Source organism: Augochlora pura, unplaced genomic scaffold (assembly GCF_028453695.1).
Source record: "Augochlora pura isolate Apur16 unplaced genomic scaffold, APUR_v2.2.1 APUR_unplaced_8990, whole genome shotgun sequence".
NCBI lineage: Eukaryota > Metazoa > Arthropoda > Insecta > Hymenoptera > Halictidae > Augochlora > Augochlora pura.
This window is the reverse complement of record NW_027589824.1, coordinates 20,415-25,838: the sequence shown is the minus strand read 5'-3', so window position 1 is coordinate 25,838 and position 5,424 is coordinate 20,415. Positions and strand designations below refer to the sequence as shown.

At 55.7% G+C, this 5,424-nt stretch overlaps 1 protein-coding gene across 1 annotated transcript in view; it reads left to right on the top strand.

Moving 5' to 3' along the window:
* Positions 1-412: 412 nt before the first annotated feature.
* The window catches only part of LOC144478193 (zinc finger homeobox protein 3-like), a 22,959-nt gene continuing 17,947 nt past the window's right edge, over positions 413-5,424 (top strand). The window contains exon 1 of the mRNA XM_078195931.1: positions 413-2,088. The gene's annotated coding sequence lies outside the window, so the exon portion shown is untranslated. The remainder of the gene's footprint in view (positions 2,089-5,424) is intronic.

Below are 5,424 nucleotides of genomic sequence, written 5' to 3'. Positions count from 1 at the left end.
CCGAAAACGCACACTTGCCACCCCGGCCGAAACTCGACGGAATTGATCTAACTTGAACGGCCGGAGACGCGAGTCACATTTTAACAGGTCCTGAAAAGGAGAATATCATGCACAGGCACACCGATAAACTCTCACAGGGGCTCGTCGGGAGCTCGTCGGGAGCTCGTCGGGAAGACGGTGGAAAAAAAAAAGAGAAAAATGAGAAAGAAGAGAATAAAAGTATACGCAACGAAGACGTCTACCGGCGTCTCCTCCCGTCGGAAATCCTGGATCTTCGATCGAGTCAAGCAGACGATACGTCCGGACAGGCGAGCGAAGAGGGAGCGAGAGGGAGAGAAAGGGAGAGAGAGAGAGCGAGAGAGAGAGAGAGGACGAGGAGAGAGAGCCTACCCTTCGGAGAGGAAAGTTTACCGGAAAAATATCCGGGAAGTTGCAAGGCAGAAGCGGTGCGGCGACTCGCGCCTGTTCCCCCACCAGGCGGCACGGTGTCTTAGCGGAGTCGTCCTCAGCTTCTGCGCTGTCGCCGAAGCGCTGTCTTTGGCCGGCCGTGTTCCACGCGGCGCGGTGGGGGCAACCGACACGGCCGTGGAGGGAGAACAGCGCTGCGAGGTCTCCCACCAAGCAGAGACGGCGCAGCATCCAGGGCTCGGACAGGCCACGCCCGCTCGCATCGGCCGGTCACGCCCCTTCGCTCCCACCATTGCAGCGGCGCAGCTGCCGCGGTGCCCGCGCCGGAGAGGGGCGCGAGAGCGCGGCTCGGTGTGGTGGTGTGCCACATGGTGGGGATTGTCCGGACACGGAGCGCACTCGACCGACCCGGTGCCGGTGGAGGGGTGGAAGCGGCTGGCCGCGGAGGGGCGGGGAAGCGAGCAGTTCGGCAGCGCGACCCGACGTGGGCACTTCGCTGTCCGGTCTTTCCTTCATTAAAATATTATTCTGTGCGTGGAGAGAGAGAGAGCCGCGGAGCCCGGCGAGCCTTCGCCGCCGTTTTCACGCAACGAGCAACGCACTCTAACCACCCCCTCGTCACGGGTCCTGCATCGTTTGCGTTTACCGAGGGGTTGGACGCGGTCGCGGACGTACGTATTTTTCTGCCGGCCGGGCTCTGGCCGCCACACGCTCGCCAAGGATTATCGTCGGGTTCGAGATCGGGTTCGCGCGGCGCGTGTGTGCCGGCGAGGAAATCGGTGATCCGAACGGGAGATCAAACACGGTGGTTCCTGACAGTGCGCGCGACCCGTGCCCGTATCACCCGTAGTACCGCTTGGACTCGTTCCGTGTCCGCTTGCTGGCCCGTCGTGACGTGTCGTTTCACCCGGAACTCGTGCCGGAACCAGGCAACAAGAGCCGAGCAGCAGCATCAGCATCATCACCAATCCGTCTCGTCCGCACGCCTACCTACTAGCTGCTACCATCTCGGTGTCTCGGCGGCACGGCGTGTCCCACGGTGTGCCACACGGACGAATCAGTTGCTCGCGACCCGGTTCCGCCACCGGAGGAAATCGCTGGACCGGAAACACCGGGGACCTCGAATGATCGACCTTCACCAACGCCATCGCCTACGACAGATTCAACGTCGGCAGCAGCGGCAGCGGCAGCAACAGCAGCAGCAGCACGCAGTTCTGGACAACGAGTGTCGAAGTGTCGGGACGCGCACAACTTTGAAAGGATAGTTAAAGCCGGTGGTGTTCACGGAGTCCCCCGGATTCACGGGCGACAGGGTGGTTGGTTCCTCTGCAAAAAGCCGGCTCGAAGGAGAGATCCGAGAACTGTGTGTTTTTGTGCTTTGAAAACCGTAGAATTCCTATTTTTCACCAGGTTCCTATATATAATCAAGGTGCTCCACCGTTCAAGTTCCTTCTCGTTCCTCGGTCCATGGTGCGAGAGAAATCGTCGTCGCCGCGCGGCTGATAAAAGTGTTGTAGACCTTTGATCCAGCAGCCGGGTTGTTCGCTGGAAAAAGAAAAGGAAAAAGAAAAAGAAAAAAAGAAAGTAATAGTATCGTGCTTGAAGAATACAGTGCGTCGAAGGGGTAACAGTGTAACTGCTGGTTACTGAAAACTGGCAGCACACGGGATATGAACCCAGGTATGTGGTCTATCGTTTGCGCATCAGATAAGTGTGATCCGTCGATTGACAAGTGAGACGACGGGGTCGAAAGTGGTCCCTGGAAACGGTTCGCCGCGTCTCGTTTCGTTTCGTTTCGTTTCGTTCGCCTCGACACATCGACTGGGCCAATGTCCCTTGTGCTGTGACGTATGCTAATGCTGAAACGCGTAGTGGGCTCCCCTAGCTGCGACGATGGAGACCGCCGATGATGGTGCATCGTGCCGAGGTCTCGCGCGCGCGCGACCAAATCGATGTGGTGTACAAGTTTGCCACGATAATTACGTAACGATCGGGAAAAATCGCGCGAGACGCATCGTTTGTCGACCGTTCTTTTTTTTCAGTGATTTTCCTCGGCAACGCTCGGTCCAACGCTGCTCCAAATCGGTCGACGAGGCTCGGAGAATCGCGCGGACCTCGTAACGCGCTTGCAAATCCGTCGTGCAAACGATCCTCTTCGTAGAATACCCTGATTCTCGTTCGAACATCGTGGAACGATGTCTATGCAGAAGTTCCCGCTCGGTAGACAGATTTTCTCTTCGATTTCGTAGTTCCTTCAGTGCTTCAGAAAGTGAGAGAAGTTGTTGAGTGAGGCTAGAAAGCAGAGAAATAGTGTGGATAACTCTTGGACCATTTCGACGATATGTTCCTACTAAGCTGGCACTGCTGTGTCGCATCTCCGCCTACGGTTTCGGTTCTCGCCCCTAACGTGCTCACCTAATTGCTCCTTCCATACTTGTGAAGCAGTATTTATAGTAAAAAATCTCTCTTTAAACAGTCTCGATATTCAGGAAAGTCAAATATCCCCTATCAGTGCTCGCCTAATTCCTCCTTCTGTGAACCGGTATTTATAGTAAAAAATCACTCTTTAAACAGTCTCGATATTCACCAAAGTGAAATATCCACTCTCGGATCTGTGCTCGCCTAATTGCTCCTTCTAAACCTCTGAAGCAGTATTTATAGGAAAAATCACTTTTTAAATAGTCTCGATATTGGGGAAAGTCAAATATCCTCTATCGAATCGGTGCTCGCCTAATTGCTCCTTCTGTGAACCGGTATTTATAGCAAAAAATCACTCTTTAAACAGTCTCGATATTCACGAAAGTGAAATACCCCCTATCGAAAATCGTCTCGACTCTCAGCCTGGTTTAGGGATCGGTCGCACATCCGCTGTTCCAAAGAAATGAGTTTAGCGTTCAGTTCAGAGTATAGCGTTCAGTTCAGAGTATAGCGTCCAGTGCAGAGTTTAGCGTCCAGTGCAGAGTATAGCGTTCAGTGCATAGTTTACCACCCAGTGCAGAGTTTACCATCCAGTGCACAGTTTAGCGTCCAGTTCAGAGTCCGCGTCTGCAACTGCCGTCAAGTTCGATCATTCCAGCCGAAACGGAGCAGTCGTCGGCCTTCTTAAAACAATAATCTACGCGATGGAGAACACAGTAGTCGGAATCGCGTCGGATCCACTTGGTCCTCGCCGGTTCGACACGAGGATCGTCCTCCAAGCTTGTTGAAACATCAACCGGTTCCCGGTGGACGTTACGAGCTGTTGTCGCAAACGTTCGGCGCGTTCGGGTGGTGCGTGCAGAGCGCGCGAGAGAGCATCGGGGGCCGCCCGGTGAACGCAGTGGAAACGCGTGCGACACGCCAGATTTCGATTCGTGTGCAGATAAGGAGAACCGGTATTAGGGGGCCCTCTCTGCGCGAGAGCCGTCGAGGCGCGCGCGATACAGGCGTCTCGCGATTTAGATATCCAGGCTTTTGTTTACCAACACCGGTTCACGCGAAGACGGCGCCCAGCCGTGTGGACGTAGACGCGATTAAGATCCGCGAAAAAAATCCGTGGAATGCGCCGAGGCGGCGGCGGCGGCGGCGGCGGCGGCCCACACCGATACAATCGGAGATATCCGCGTCCGTCAGAGAACGCGTGCAACCGTCAACCGTTCTCGCAGAGTTTTCGCGAGGCTCGAGTGGAATCGGTGATGATGCGGGATTACAGGGGGGGACCGCGCGCGCACGTGTAACGCACCGATTTCAGGTACTCTGGCCGCGCGCGCGAGAGAGAGAGAGAGAGAGAGAGAGAGAGAGAACACAGGTTCGTCTCGATCCGAAGTGACGCGAGAGAAGCATCTTGGCCGCGCGTGCACACTCGAGGCACGGCCGTTGGTTCTTCAAAGGTAGAAGAGCAGATAATTAGCGCCGGAGAAGACGAGTGGCAACCGAGCAGCACCTCGGATCTGCTCGTCGCGCGGCTTCTTCGAGGGCGAACGAAATCCGCGTAGGAGCTACTCGGATCGTTCGAGTCCCCTAATTGGTCCTTTTAATTTCTCTTTGACGCGGTCAGAAGTGCACCGATACCAGCCAGTTGTCGTCGATTCTTCCCGGTTTCACGACGGAAAGTATTCGATTGCTTCTACCATGGTGTATCCGTCAAGGAGCCGCGCGGAGATCCAAAGGTCAGCCAGGCCGCGCCGCGTTCCTGGAGTCTCGGTAACGAATTATCCGTTCCGGGAGGCCCATTGTTAACCGGCCTATGGGAGAGAGCACGTTTCCATAAACAGCGAATAATTCGGTGTCGCCGGGTTTGCCAAAACGTTGTACCACAGGTCTTCTGTCTCTCCTTCGCGGCTCCCGCGGACGGCCATTCGTTTCCCAGCGTTCCCCTTTTCCGGAAAACGGCGGACGAAGGAATAGGTCTTCGCGTGCTTACCCTTCCTTCCCCCTAGCTTGACCCCGGTCAAGGCAAAAGTCATGCGGTGAAAAAGTGCCGCGACATCGCGCCCGGGGAATTTATTTCTCTAAATCGAACGCCGGGGTTAATTAATCGTAAATAATCGGAGCCGGCGGCGTACCAACGCGAGCGGAGCTTTCACGGTTTTAAGACCCGTTCCAAGGGGCCCCGTGTGTCTGTCTGTGTGTTTCTGTGTGTTTGTCCGCCGGGTGCGTGCGCAATTAATTAAACGCGGCGTGTATATGTGTGCGTGTGCGTGCAGGCTTTGCATCCGCGGAGCTTTCTCGAAAAACAATTTACCATCGGGGTCAACGGTATCGCGTTGCCGATGTTTTCTCGTGCGTGCGCATGCCCGGCCTTTATTCGTCGCCCACGAACCCAACGCGCCTTCCACCCGGCGACTAATTAACCGCGATTGATATACGCCCGGGTCCCCCCCCCTCTCGCCCACCCATCCCCTCGCTGCTCGCGCCTGCGTTAGAAAGTCTAATTGCCTAGACCGCGCTCGGCCAAGGGGGAACGGTTATGAACGGAATACACGAAAATTTATCGCAGACCAGACAACGACGTCCGATACTCCCGCGAGATTTACT